Raw genomic sequence first — 16,328 nt, 5'->3', positions numbered from 1 at the left:
TCCCAATCCATGCTCCTCCCATGCCCAGTGTCTCCTGCCACACAAAGCCTATTTGGGTCATTGAATCTCTCCCTGGGGGGTGAAGGTGGATCTCTGGCTGCTGCCAGTCTATCTCATGCATGGTGGAACCCTGAAATTTGCAATGAAGACCTCAATTTCTGAGGGGGAGGGTGCAGCTGCTGGAAATTTGGGCTTACTAAAATCCCCATATAAGCATGCAAGGGAGACTGGCAGGGTACAAAGGTAAGGAGCCATGTAGAAATAATGAATGTCTTTTCCTTTTTCCAGTCTAATTAAGAGCAGTATAAGGGCTACTGGTGTAACCTCAAACTAAAATTCAATGCTAGAACAGGGGAACGAAAATTTCGACAGCTGTTAAAGCATGTCTGCCAACAAAACAAAACGCAAATCCCCAGCTAGGAGCCTAGGTAAGATGAAGGTCCTTCATCTCTTCTGCCCTTCAGCTCCTTCTTTAAAAAAAAAAAAATCACCTTTGTTGAAAAGCTTTTCCAGGACTGCAGCACTGCCTTCATTAAAACAGGATTCTCTATTGCTCAAGAGTTGAAAGTGAAAATATTCAGCCCATGAAACCCTGGGAGGAAAGTTAAAAAAAAAAAACCCCACTAGAAAGGTAGAAGCAAGAAAAATAAAATAAGTCGGCTGGAAAGAAGATTTGGGACTTGGATGTAACAGATGAGCTGTTTTGATGTTATTTCTTTGGGGGCCATGAAGGGAAGCAGAATTATTAGGAACCTCAATAGAAGAGAACCTGTTGAAACTAATAGGACAGCCTTTTTAGAGAGCTGGTTTGTTTGATATGGTTATATGATATTGTTTTTGTTCCTGTTAGGATTATTGCTTGTGAATTTTGTTTGATTTTACCTTTATTTCTCTTGTTACGGTTTTATTGTTGATGTATTGATTTATGATGCTGTTCTCTGCTCTCTAGGGCAGGTGAGGTAGACGAAGTTGTTAAAACAGGAAATCCTTGATTTAAGATGTTTTAGGGTTACAGCCATTTAGTTACATTTCTAAACTGACATCCATTAAGCAATTTACAAGGGTAGTTTGAACTTTGAGACAGCTGAATGTCTCCTAGCTGGGACACAGTGGTGTGCTGATGGCCATGAGGCCCTGTAAGTATGTACCTCGCTGACTTTCTAGTACACAAGAATAAATGGATGTTATCCGTGTATTTTTAATAATGAACTCTGTGGATAAAAGCCATTTATTCGTGTCTGCTATGAAGTCATTTAGGGACACATGTAGCCGGAGAAACAGAAGAAATGAATGCATGTCCCTAGTAGGAAGAGTACCAGGGACTCCCAGTGTCAGTGCAATGTCCGTTAGGCAGGCCTTGTCACTTTCCTCTTCAGATAAAAAAGCATAACCCTTTAAAATGAATCTCTGAATATTACTAAATTCCAGGTTAATCTGGTAAAAATAGGATACTTGGCCCTGGTGCTGGAACCAATCCCCCATGTATAACAGTTTGGACTTAAAGTCACAGTTTTGGGGAACCAGTGGTGTCTTCTGTCTGAGGACTTCCTGTACCCTGTGTGGTGTATGTTACAGCAGGGTCCCAACCCAATTCTGGATTGCAGGAAGCCACAGGCCCTGCACTCCTACCTTTTCTGTCTGCTCTGTGTAAGGAAACAAAATTAAGACCCACACCCAATCAGGGCAAGGCACTGGTCACATGGGGTCCCAGCGTGCAATGGAAGAGGCCGGGATGGGTTAAGAAGAACATAAGAACATGCCATACTGGGTCAGACCAAGGGTCCATCAAGCCCAGCATCCTGTTTCCAACAGAGGCCAATCCAGGCCATAAGAACCTGGCAAGTACCCAAAAACTAAGTCTGTTCCATGTAACCATTGCTAATGGCAGTGGCTATTCTCTAAGTGAACTTAATAGCAGGTAATGGACTTCTCCTCCAAGAACTTATCCAATCCTTTTTTTAAACACAGCTATACCAACTGCACTAACCACATCCTCTGGCAACAAATTCCAGAGCTTAATTGTGCGTTGAGTGAAGAAGACCTTTCTCCGTTAGTTTTAAATGTGCTATATGCTGTTGGGGAAGCAGCCATCGAGGGGGCCCCAGCCGTTTGTCTGATGGGGCAGCCCCAGGGCGGAGCTGTTTCAGCCGCCCTGTGTGATGCCAACATCGGAGGATTAAGTAGCCCTGGTGGAAGTTTTCCAGCGTGGTCGGTACAAGGAGGGAGTCAGACGGAACACCCCAAAGAACCCACGGAACAACAAGAAGGTTTGCCTTTAAAATTACTTGTAAAGCCTTCGGGAGTGACTTTGGAAACAGTGTGGAGTGCTTTAACTTTATATCTTTAACCACTGTGATTAAAGATTCGTAAACCCGGTGGTATTAAACCATTCAAACAGGATTCAAGAAATGGATTCGCAAATTCAGCAAATTCAGTCTGTTCAAACTAATTTAATTCAAGGAGATTTAAGAATTGAAAAGCGGATGGAGAATTTGGAAAATAGTGTACGCCATAACAACTTACGTGTACTTAATTTTCCGAAATGCAAGTTGATTTCCCCTAAAGAGCAATTTAAAAAGTATCTACAGGATGTACTGCCTTGGCCTGCTGGAGAAAATGTATTTCCTCAACGATCAAAGACTTGGCAGTATGAATGTGAATACTCAAGTGGAATTACCACAGACGGTCTCTCTATTAAGGGATCTATCTGGTTTCCTTGAAACTACACAAAAAGAACAAGTAGAAAAAAGAGGATCTTTAATTGTTAGATTTATGATACCTACGGAGAGAGACGGTGTGTTAAGATCATTTCTTAGAAATCGTAATAAAATGTATTTGGGTGAAAAAATCTGGGTTTATCCCGATATAGTGAGATCCACGCAAATACGCCGTAAAAAGGTTTTGGCGTTGTGTTCCACAGCTCGCCAGTTGGGAGCTTTAATAACTATAAGATTTCCCTGCAAATGTATTATGACAATGAATGATATACGCTATGTTTTCATGGAACCTGATCAGATAAAGATATTTTTAAATTCACATGGGGATATTGGGGAGGAATCTGTTAGAAATGCCAATGTGAAATATGTACCACAATTTCTCTCTTTCCTGAGTTCATAGATTTATTTAGTTTGATTGCTGCAGTTTCCTTTTGTTCTCCCTTAATTTACATAGTAACTGCAGGGATAGTTTGAATACACATATATATTGCTTTTGTTAGTCTAAAGATGTTATTTATTGGAGAAAATATTTGTAATGTCCTCCCCTGGAAATTCCATGACATGTTTATATTGTCTTTAAATATTATAAAATTTAATAAAGATTAAATGTGCCACATGCTAACTTCATGGAGTGCCCCCTAGTCTTTCTATTATCCGAAAGAGTAAATAACCGATTCACATGTGCCTGTTCTAGACCTCTCATGATTTTAAACACCTCTATCATATCCCCCTTCAGCCTGCAAGCTGAGCAGTGATAGCTCCAGGAAGACTTGCAGGGGCATCAGCAGCATAGAGAGGAGGCTATCAGACTGGCGGTGCTGGCATTAGCAGTGGCTGCCCCTGAAGCACAGAACTAGGGCTCACTAAGGCAGCCTGTAAGAGCTGGAAGGGGGTGGAGTGGTAGTGAGGAGGGGCAGAGGAGAAAGGGAGAGTGAGCAATGGAAGCTGGGAAAGGGAGGAGGTGACAGTGAGCAAGGGAACTGAGGAGGGAAGGAGATAAGAAATGGGTCTGGGGAAGGGGGACTGAATGTTTTCCTTCCACTAAGTCCCAAAAAGAAAATGTTTTCTTCTATTTGGTCCGGGGGGCGGGGGGGGGGTGCCAATTCGAAATCATTTAATACATGAGAAATCATGTTTCATTTACTGCATATATAATATCCTCCTAACCTTATTTCAAGATAAATCCCCAAAGGTCATTATGTTGATGGTGAAACAGCTCTTATTTTCATACAAAAAATGTTCAAATTAGAATAAAATTCTAAACTTGAAAGCTTTAATACCGGAAGTGATGGCTTCAGACTCAGCTCAGCTTCCGAGCCACAGGGCCACATGATCTTCTGCACACTTCCAGCTCCACTCCGCTTCCCGTCATCCTGCCAATGATATTGAAACTCGGGAAAAGCCCAAAGCTAGCACTTGTTAACCCTTTCACCGGTCCTAGCTGAAATCAGGAGATGAGGGAATTCAAGAGGCGTTTTATTTTTATTTTGGAGAAAGCAACTGAATTCTGAAAGAAGAGGGAATGGTATAGCAGCTAAAGCTGAAGCCTTGCTGATTGGCCAAGTGCAACCATTTTTCTTGATGTGTGACGCTGTACTTACTTATCAATGTACTTTTCCGAGCTTTCTCTCTGTAATAATTCTTCTAAGGCATCCAATATTAATCTACTTATATTTCGCAGGAGGATAGGGACAGGGCTGAGCTGCCAGGAAGCATCGTCAGCTTCCCACCATAGGTGTTTTGTCAACATCAAAGGGGTTCCCCCAGATTTCAGCGCTTTCTACTCTAATCCGTTCAAGCAACTCTCCAGCTGGTCGCCGGCCCTTTCAGCACCACCCTGGCGGACAGCAGCCAACCAAACTTGTTTCAAAACCAATCCGAAATGCAAAGTGGACTGCCTTCAGTCATCCTGCCTGACATTTCAAAACTGATTTGAAATCAGCTGCCAGCGCATTGTCTGGAAGGTTAGATGAGGTCCAAGAATAGGGTCAGTGGCTTTGTCCCCCTTTAATCTATATATTCCTACACAGCACTCAGGAGAAGAAAACCTTCTCTAAAAATAAAATAATAATAAGAGTTACCTCGGTAATCTTCTTGCAGGTCCCTGCTCCCCTGCTGCTATTAGTTAAAGCTGTGCTTCCTTACCTGTATCATGGGATTACTTCGAGAGTTTTTGGTGCTTAGAGAATTTGCTATTGGGGAAAAATGTTAATTAAAAAAATATTTCAGGCATACAGCACTATTAACCAGCTGACTTTCCAGCCGGTTATATTAAAGTTCTTTGAAATTTTTAAGGTTATAGGTGAAGGACTTCTTATCCGCAGGCATCTCCACTTCTCCTCGGAAACTCAGGAGGAATGTAGCTATCCAGTTCTCTTGCTGCATTATTTGCGTTGGTATTTGACCCCTGGTGTAATACAGTTCTGTTTACATGCAAGCCCTATTATTCACTTGCTAAGAGCAGCAGCCGGGATTACTTTCAGGACGAATGAGTATTCTGAAAAGGATCAAGGTGGCTGAGATTTTTTTCTGAAGATGCCAAACCTTCATTATTTTTTGAGCCATGGACTGGGTAAATTTCATAATTTATTAAATCCAACACACTTTGGATCCTGGTCAGTGACATGTTAATTGTATTCATAAATACAGCAAAAACTGACGTTAAATTTGCCACATTAAAAAGTGTGTGTTGGCTGCCTGGGCTTTACTGCCTCAGGGGATAATACCTAATAGCCTTATCTGCATGGAATTTACATGTAATGAGCACTATCAGCTGTGCAGTGTTTTGCACATGTTAATCCCCTTATTGCATCGGGTATAAGTCTAACATGTCCAAAATGTGTGTCCAACTGCTCATTAACCTGTGCATTAGGTGGATCACACTTTATTTCATCAGCCCCTCAGTGTGATAGAATAGCAAAGATCCTAAGACGCAAGCAAGGCATGGGTTAGTGATTAATGCAGGGGTTCTCAACTCAGTCAAGTTTTCAGGATATCCACAATAAATATGCATGCAACCGAAGTACTGCTTGCAAATCTTATACATATTCATTGTGGATATCCTAAAATCCTGACTGGCTAGGTGTGTTCTGAGGACTGGGTTGAGAACCACTGGATTAGAGCAATGGAGTAGGACGTTGGGAAGCCAGAGTTCAACTCCCACGTCCGTAACATTCCTTATGACCTCAGGCAAGCCACCATCTCCCACGGCCTTAGATATGCCACTTAAATTGGGGCAGGGATTTATTGTTCCTGAATTACTAAACGTGCTATAAAACAGCCTTGAGCATTAATTGGAAAAGTGGGATAAAAATCCTAATTATTATTATTACACTATAGCTTGAGAAGGGACGTGGGTAACCTAATGTTACCAGATTTTGAAAATGAATTGCAGAAAGCATGCTGTGCATGCCTCCTCATTAAAACTCCTAAGAGGCATTGATAAATACACAGAGCCCAGCCATTGGCTGACATTCATTTAGTGCTGGTTCTTCAGTGCTCGTCCCCAATGGATTTAAGGCTGGCAATAAGAGTCCAGAATGGCAATCAGTTGCGGGAATAGATAGATAAATGAGTGGAAAATAGTGAGAGAGATCTGGCATGTGCGTTTTACTCCTTTTTTCTCCCAGTTGGAGACAGAATCTAGGGACTGTAAGAAACTATTGAGGACACATATCTCTCCTGTGATACTTATGTTTCAAGTCAACTGGTTAGGAGAAGCGAGTGAAACTAAGTTCTGGTGCCACAAGGCCGAGGATGGCTAATGCTGAGCATGCTAAATATTTCATCAAAAAGCTTTGGGAATGGTTTCTGGGAGCTCCCTCCCTTTCTGAGGGCTGTTGGAAGAAAAAGCCGATTGCAGCTATGACAAGCACATTTCTGAAATCTGCTACTGCTGCTTAAGCAAGGTGAGGAGAGATGTATTTATTTACGAGTTTATAAACCATAGCTTTGTCGCTCAAGAAACTAGAAGGAAGAACTGCAGCCCCTGTACTATTTATAATCATTTGTACTTTTTTACATTTAAAGATGCCCTCTAGATACCTTTCATCCTATATTATGTAATGAAGTTTCAGGGCTCTCATGGCCAAAGTATTTGATTTATTTGCTTTTTACCTCACCTGCTGAGGAGGCAATATATAAAAAGAAAACACACAAAGGAACATAAACAGATAATCAAAAACAAAGGAAAAATTTCCTTAAAAGAAAATAATTCAGACCATAAAAAAAACCCAACAGGTTTTTACTCCATGCCAAAAAGCAGTAAATCCTGTATATCCTGCACTTCTTCAGAATTTGATTCCAGATCAAAGGTCCCACAACAGAAAGCCTTTTTCCTGGTCTCCAACAGACGTTCCTGGAAAGAGTGAAGACACCTTGTTGGAACATACCTGGATAGCTTATTCTGGAGCTACACTTCGAATAGAAGACAGAATTTTAAAGTGAATGCGGTGGAGATGACAGATGCGGAGCCAGTAGGATCCGGGCAGCAGTGTTCTGAATGCACTGAAGTCTTGACCTGGACAAGTTTACAGGGAATTAATTACAGCAATCCATGCATAAATGAAGCCACATTTTCTGAGAAAAGGAAGGTGAAGTTTCCTAATTGCAACATGGGCTTTAATAACTGCAGTAATTTGGTTATGGAAACTAGGATCAGCAACCAAACCCCCCCCCCCCCCAATCCAGGATTACAAGTCAAAAGGAAGATCTGTACCCTCAGAGAAAGCAAGGCTGCTTCAGTCAGTCACATGACTTTTTTTTTTTTTGTTCGTGTTCATCTTCAGCTTATTAAGGGATAGGCAATTTATGATTTCCCTAAACCTTGTACTAAGGCTTTTAATGCACCAAGTTCACAGAAATCCTGCAAAGAGAGAGAGCTCAGACAACTTAAGCCAGCTGCTTTTATCAATTTCCCTAATACTGAATATAAAGGTCAGAGTGGGGGATGGGAGCAAATGGGGGGGGGGGGCTCCTTAAGGTTCTAATAGCAGGGGTAACCTGGTCGCCGACCTTAACCTGTGCAAATCTCTTCTCTAAAAATGACCAACATGATGCCCTCAATACATGGAGCACGCAAGCAATTAAGTGTGAGATGATTATCTACGGATCAAAAGATCATAATCCTTGTCTAAGCTCCTCCTGAAATCAGTTAAAGAAAGCAGGGCCTTGCCTGATGCTGAAGCCCCTCCTAAAGCCAGTCCGAGTTGGCTCAAACAACAATCAAAGCAGGTGATTCAAGGATTTTACTAAGAATTGATAGGTGGGAAACCTGCCCGTAATTTGCAATCAGCAATCTATCCAAATGTGATAGAAAAAGAAAAGAAAAAAAGATCTGCAATTACTGTAAAGAGTTAAATGACAAATGGTTTCCAGACTTTCTCCGCCTTCATAAGTCTTCATGGGCAGGACTGACCTCTGACCCCAGCGTGACCCGAGGCTGCTACGGAGCTGCTGGCCTCAAGTCCCAGTGGTGAGCACCAGCCGGGCAGGAGGTTGATCCTGCGAGATAGGGAAAGCTCCTGCTAGGACTTTGCTTTATTTTAATCTTGATTTTCCCTGTAGGAGAAAGGGACCCCACGGCTGGCTACTGCTGCCTGTTTTTTTTTTTTTTTTTTTTTAAAGAACCAAAACTAAATGTTATTCATGTTCTCATTTTTGTTTTAAAAATGAAATGGAAACTTGTTGAGTGTCCCATTGCATTTAAGTGAAAGCACATCCCCGTAAAGGAATCATTAAGATTAGCAGCTAGAACCCTCAGCTGTGGTCACCACCTTGTACAATGAATAGCAGATTGGTAATGAGCTCTCATCGATCACATTCATCTCCACAGTTACTTCTCTGGGATGGTCGTAAACCGAAGTTTCTCAATGCTCTTGCTAAGGATAAGTTCTGGGTTGAGCCCATAGACTCCCCTTTAATATTTCTGAGGAATGACCAGGGGCAGCTTCTGGTCCATCTGGTGTGATATTTCTTGCCGAGCAGAGCGGAGACCCACAATCCAGATTTCTCACTTGCTTTTCACAGTCTTAGCTCTCTCTCATCCAAAATCTGTCATAGCTCTGTTCTCCTTTGCAAAAGACTGCTTTCCTTGCTCTGACAAGTTATTATAACAACTCCTGGATGTCTGAAATTGTTCTCTTATGTGTCACTTACCAGATAGGAAGCCAGAATCATTTTGTCCCCACTAGCGTGTGGTGCTCATGATCACTGGATCAGAGAGCAGCCATACATGGCTCCAGAGAACATAAGAACATGCCATACTGGGTCAGACCAAGGGTCCATCAAGCCTAGCATCCTGTTTCCAACAGTGGCCAATCCAGGCTATAAGTACCTGGCAAGTACTCAAAAACTAAGTCAATCCCAGGCTACTGGTGCCAGTAATAGCAGAGGCTATTCCCTAAGTCAACTTAATTAATAGCAGGTAATGGACTTCACCTCCAAGAACTTATCCAATCCTTTTTTAAACACAGCTACACTAACTGCACTAACCACATCCTCTGGCAACAAATTCCAGAGTTTAATTGTGCGTTGAGTGAAAAAGAACTTTCTCTGATTAGTTTTAAATGTGCCCCATGCTAACTTCATGGAGTGCCCCATAGTCCTTCTATTATCTGAAAGAATAAATAACCAATTCACATTTACCCATTCTAGACCTCTCATGATTTTAAACACCTCTATCATATCCCCCCTCAGCCGTCTCTTCTCCAAGCTGAACAGTCCTAATCTCTTCAGCCTTTCCTCATAAGGGAGCTGTTCCATTCCCTTTATCATTTTGGTAGCCCTTCTCTGTACCTTCTCCATCGCAATTATATCTTTTTTGAGATGCGGTGACCAGAATTGTGCACAGTATTCCAGGTGAGGTCTCACCATGGAGCGATACAGAGGCATTATGACATTTTCCGTTTTATTCACCATTCCCTTTCTAATAATTCCCAGCATTCTGTTTGCTTTTTTGACTGCCTGAAGGAACTCAAAATTGAAATTTCAGACCTATTAGTAAAATTTTGTAACCTATCATTAAAATCATCCATTGTACCTGAAGACTGGAGGGTGGCTAATGTAACCCCAATATTTAAAAGGGCTCCAGGGGCGATCCGGGAAACTACAGACCGGTTAGCCTGACTTCAGTGCCAGGAAAAATAGTGGAAAGTGTTCTAAACATCAAAATCACAGAACATATGGAAAGACATGGTTTAATGGAACAAAGTCAGCATGGCTTTACCCAGGGCAAGTCTTGCCTCACAAATCTGCTTCACTTTTTTGAAGGAGTTAATAAACATGTGGATAAAGGTGAACCGGAAGATGTAGTATACTTGGATTTTCAGAAGGCGTTTGACAAAGTTCCTCATGAGAGGCTTCTAGGAAAAGTAAAAAGTCAGGGGATAGGAGGTGATGTCCTTTCGTGGATTACAAACTGGCTAAAAGACAGGAAACAGAGAGTAGGATTAAATGGGCAATTTTCTCAGTGGTAGGGAGTGAACAGTGGAGTGCCTCAGGGATCTGTATTGGGACCCTTACTTTTCAATATATTTATAAATGATCTGGAAAGAAATACGACGAGTGAGATAATCAAATTTGCAGATGACACAAAATTGCTCAGAGTAGTTAAATCACAAGCAGATTGTGATAAACTGCAGGAAGACCTTGTGAGACTAGAAAATTGGGCATCCAAATGGCAGATGAAATTTAATGTGGATAAGTGCAAGGTGATGCATATAGGGAAAAATAACCCTCGCTGTAGTTACACAATGTTAGGTTCCATACAATCCCATCTGACTGGGAAAACTGGGCCAGTTAAATGGGTCATAAATCATGGAGAACTGCCTGCTTGGCGCTCGCACAGGACCGAGTCACTTGCAGTGGAGCCCTGGAACTGAAATGTTGGCAGTGCAGGGCCCCCAGAAGTGCATGGCCCAAGGCTCTCACCCCTTTTTGTCGCTCTTCCCCAAGGACGGGCCTGCTCTGAGAGCTTGATCTGCTTCAGAGACACTTCTCAGGTTCTGAGTCAGATTACTTCATTGCAGGACATCAGAATTAAAATAAAAGGCTCGGAAGAGAAGAGAAAAGTTACAAAATGGCACTAAGCCAAGTCAAGGTAAAGGCTATGAAACGTGCAGCATAAGGGCCAGGTCTCAGGTCCTGGTGCTGGTGGCTGGATGCCATCTGTGGGAAACTGAGCAGGGTTTCCCAGGCTGGAGGCACAAATTCAGACGGACTCCAGCCTTAAACTTTTATTTGTACAATCAACCCAGCATAACTCTTGACTGCCTACCTTAGCAGTATTCAGGAACATACTGGGGTTGTAGACTGCCTTGCTTTTGGGCGATTACTGCTATATTGAATAAATTTCTTTCCAAGGCATCGGTCTTGTTTTTGTTTTTCTCACATCTGTGGCTACCCTAGACCGATTACCGCTTTGTTTTTTTGGTTGCTTCTGCTCAGTGCACACTTATTTCCTTCTGGTTTGGACAAAATGCTTTACAGGAGCTGCCTTCCTCCTGGAGGCGTAGGGGCCATCCGAATACAGCAGGTCTTACCCTCTCATGCTCCCCAGTTGGTCCCTCCCTCAGGACTCTCCGTGCCCCAGCAGGGTCCTGCCCACAGAGCTCTCTCCCTCTGTGGGATTTAAGGTGGACCAGGTCTCTTGCCTGGTCCCATGCAGGTTTAGAGGGGGAAAACAGGGTCACTCTGTCACACCTCCCTCCCCCCAAATCCTTTCACTCAGATCTCCTGAGCAGCTTGTGACTGATGAGGGCATTGAGGAAGCCCTTACAAGCTCTAGCATGGGATCTGGTCCTCGGATGTCTAGTTCTGATTTTCCCATTGGTATCCCTCAACAGCACCGGGCCAGCTGAGATGCAACCTATTTCTGAGCTTTGGCTACCATTTCTCAAGTTCTGTGGCATCAGCACAGATGGTGCACTAGGCATGCACTGGGACCTGTCCATTTCTCTCTCTCTCTCTCTCCTGATCATTGGTTTTGGCAGGAAACTGGTTGGCTTTGTTGACATGTCAGCACATTTCTATTATGCACTTGCTTGCAGGAGATGAGGCCTGAGTTTTGCTTAGTCAGTTTGAGAAAAGCTTTCAGGAAGGAAGAGGACATGTGAAAACAGCATTAATAATGAGTAATGCAGTTCTCATCTAAATGCAATCCCACATACTGTACAAAGGTAGCTGCTTAGAAAGCTGTGAGTACCTCTATTTCAGATAATCACTATTGGAGAGTTTCACTGTTTCCGGCTGCACTAAGGCCATTCTGTACGGGACTCACCCTGTGCATTGTCCCTTTTGGAGAAACATGTGGATGGTTCCACAGCTCTGTATGCTATTCTAAATAGCAATGAGAAACAGTATAAAATATGAAATAATTGAGCAATATACTTTATGACAAATGTGGGCGGTTTATATCCTCTCAGGATACTCATACTTCCTTCGCTGTCCCTTTAATATACTTTAATGCTTTTGAGAAAACAATATAAAAAGACGTGATGAGTGTCTTACAGTCAGTTAGATCAATACCAGGGAACCACATTAAAACCTCAGCCCTACCCAACAAATCTCCAGTGTAAAGTGCCTCTCTGACAAAATTAAAAGATCTCTGATCATCAACTCTTTAGATGCCTGCAAGGTGCAAGATGCCAGACAGACGAGGAGCTCCTAAGAATAGCTCCAAACAGTCTTATAGAATTCCAGGAGATAGGGGACACATGAGAAAGATTCGGAGAACTACAGCCAGCAGAGCTCAGACACGGACTCTACAGAGGAAGGGTACAATTTAATTTAGTTTATTGATTTGATCAGTCATCAAATCAAAGTGGGATGTACAAGGCAGGGAAGCAAATAGAAGTACCTCACTAACTGCAAACACAGCTCCCCTCATCCCAACGCAGCTCTGCCCCACTAACTGCAGACATAGCACTGCCCACCCCCAGACTAACACTGCCCTTCTAAATACTACTCACTATGCAATGACTCAGTGCGTTTGTGCTGGTTCTGTAGCTCCTGAACCAGTAGAGTTCAGCCTTCAGCAGGCACCTGCACAGTGCGAGTGGATCCAAATCCAGGAGAACATAGCATTAGGCACCACTGCAAAGAGCCATCATCTAGGACTAATAGGGGGTGGCCTATACTAACAAAATAGATAAAGCCCCAAAACTTCAAATCTATGCCAGGAATGGGGCAAAATCAGGACTGGCTCGGCCTGTCCCTGATGACCTGGAGCCATCCGGTGACTCTTCATGAGATGTGGCCCTTTCTCTGTCCCCTCCCTCCAGCCATGGATCATTATTGAGGGCACAGCTGGAGCTGGGGAGCCTCAGTGCATTGTACCTGCTCCCAAGAGTCGGTCTGTATCCCAGTAATAGTTTGAATAACTTCCACCCCTCCATGGACCAGAGAAGGGAACAACAAAAACTCCTCATTGAACTTCTCTCTTTCAACAACAGAATGGAAAGTAAGAATGCTAGAGGAGGGGATGGCTGCACGCATACCCGGGTATTACATACCGGGTATGCATGCATTACGTACCGGGTATTACGTACCGGGTGGTACGCATACCCGGGTGGCTGCCCGCATACCCCAAGGGTCCTAAGGACAGCAATTAGGCACTCTGTGAATGATTAATCCATAATGCAACCACCATTTCATTTACATTACATTTCCATGTATATATTGAATTATATGTAGAGCAAGATAACTATGCAAACCTATCTACACAATAAATGCTTCAAATACACAATACACTTCAAATATATCCTTAATTTCAATATGGTAAAGCGAACACTGATGTGAAGTGATTTTCCTGCTTCCCGCAGGTCTCTTGTGCCCCACTGCGTCCACTGCCTGCACTGCTGGGCAGGGCTCGGAAAGGCAGATGGATGGATCCTTCTGAGCACACAGACCCAGCACCTCACGTAACATCTGCAACACATCTGCAACTATATTTGGCTTTTCAAAATAATGATAATTCCGTTTTACATTCAGACTGGATCCTAATGTGCAATACAATTCTAACATGCAAAGCCTGAATATTAATTTTGATACTTGAGCAGGATGATGACTAGAGGAAAAAAAGCAATCCGGGTCCTTTTCAAAGGAAAATGTAAATGTAACATACTATTGTAACAATTTTCAAAAGTCTGTTTACCTAAAACCGATTGACAATTCAACGGCAAAGATTGTAGCAATATCAAAAACTTTAGAAAATTGCTACAATATTATCCAAAGGTTTTCCCTGCGTTGTGCACTTAACATGAATGAATGAGCTTTTGGAAATTGCTATGATAGGAGGTTCCATTTACATTTCCATTTAAATAAATAAATAATTTCCTTTCAGAATTACTCTGAATGTTATTAAAATTCCTCAAGTCCAGTTGGATAATCTGAGACAAAGGGAGTGAAGTGCTTCAGACACAGTCCTTGGGAAAGCAGGACTTGAATTGTTGCCTCCTGTCCCAGGTACCCTGCTTTAACCATCAAACTGCTCAAACATGGACCCTACTTTCACAACACACAATCTCTCTTTTTCTCCTGAAATAAATGTCTGCATTGCTTTTTCCAAACTTCTGACAGAAATAGCAAAAGGAAGTTGCCATCGCCACACACGAAATGGCAAGAAAAGATTGGTAGTGCAGCTGAGAAACAGCCCAACCCCTCCAACACACACACAATCCCCCACACTCAAAGTACTTCCCCTGCTCCAAAAACTTTCACTTGTCTTGGTTAGGGTTTTATTGCTCTGAATTAATGTACACAGAAACCAGGGGTCAAATCGCACTGCTGCTCCTTGTGACCTTGGGCCAGTCACGTCACCCTCTGTTGTCCCAGGTACAAACAGATTGTCAGCCTATTTCTTTATTTTTAAATTGAATATTCCGCTCATTTCCGCAGTACATGGCGGATCACATAAAAACATGCATAATCTATAAACAACAAAACTTTAAAAAGAAAGTGATCACAATATCAAGAAAAAAATAGTGTGAACTGAAAAGCTGCTGAAGAAAGGAGCCAACTGAGGTGACCTTCTGGGGAGCAAATACATAAGAACATAAGAACATAAGAAATTGCCATGCTGGGTCAGACCAAGGGTCCATCAAGCCCAGCATCCTGTTTCTAACAGAGGCCAAACCAGGCCACAAGAACCTGGCAAGTACCCAAAAACTAAGAAGATCCCATGCTACTGATGCAATTAATAGCAGTGGCTATTCCCTAAGTAAACTTCATTTATAGCCGTTAATGGGCTTCTCCTCCAAGAACTTATCCAAACCTTTTTTGAATCCAGCTACACTAACGGCACTAATCACATCCTCTGGCAACAAATTCCAGAGCTTTATTGTGCATTGAGTGAAAAATAATTTTCTCCGATTAGTCTTAAATGTGCTACTTGCTAACTTCATGGAATGCCCCCTAGTCCTTCTATTATTCGAAAGTGTAAATAACCGATTCACATCTACCTGTTCTAGACCTCTCATGATCTTAAAGACCTCTATCATGTCCCCTCTCAGCCGTCTCTTCTCCAAGCAGAACAGCCCTAACCTCTTCAGCCTTTCCTCATAGGGGAGCTGTTCCATCCCCTTTATCATTTTGGTTGCCCTTGTCTGTACCTTCTCCATCACAACTATATATTTTTTGAGATGCGGTGACCAGAATTATACACAGTATTCAAGGTACGGTCTCACCATGGAGCAGTACAGAGGCATTATGACATTTTCCATTTTATTAACCATTCCCTTCCTAATAATTCCTAACATTCTGTTTGCTTTTTTGACTGCTGCAGCACACTGAGCCAACGATTTTAAAGTATTATCCACTATGATGCCTAGATCTTTTTCTTGGGTGGTAGTTCCTAATATGGAACCTAACATCGTGTAACTATAGCATGGATTATTTTTCCCTATATTCAACACCTTGCACTTGTCCACATTAAATTTCATCTGCCATTTGAATGCCCAATCTTCCAGTCTTGCGAGATCCTCCTGTAATGTATCACAATCCGCTTGTGATTTAACTACTTTGAATAATTTTGTATCATCCGCAAATTTGATAACCTCACTCAGTCGTATTCCTTTCCAGATCATTTATATATATATTGAAAAGCACCGGACCAAGTACAGATCCCTGAGGCACTCCACTGTTTACCCTTTTCCACTGAGAAAATTTCCCATTTAATCCTACTCTCTGTTTCCTGTCTTTTAACCAGTTTGTAATCCACGAAAGGACATTGCCTCCTATCCCATGGCTTTTTAGTTTTCTTAGAAGCCTCTAATGAGGATCTTTGTCAAATGCCTTCTGAAAATCCAAATACACTACATCTACCGGTTCACTTTTATCCACATGTTTATTAACCCCTTCAAAAAAATGAAGCAGATTTGTTAGGCAAGACTTCCCTTGGGTAAATCCATGTTGACTGTGTTCCATATGTCTTTCTATATGCTCTACCATTTTGATCTTGAGAATAGTTTCCACTATTTTTCCTGGCACTGAAGTCAGGCTCACTGGTCTATAGTTACCCGGATCGCCCCTGGAGCCTTTTTTAAATATTGGGGTTACAATGGCCACCCTCCAGTCTTCATTGCCATGAAGCCATCTGCAAAAGAAAACCTTTGA

Source organism: Rhinatrema bivittatum, chromosome 11, assembly GCF_901001135.1.
Source record: "Rhinatrema bivittatum chromosome 11, aRhiBiv1.1, whole genome shotgun sequence".
In the NCBI taxonomy this organism is placed as follows: Eukaryota; Metazoa; Chordata; class Amphibia; order Gymnophiona; family Rhinatrematidae; genus Rhinatrema; species Rhinatrema bivittatum.
Note: the sequence above shows the minus strand (reverse complement) of the source record.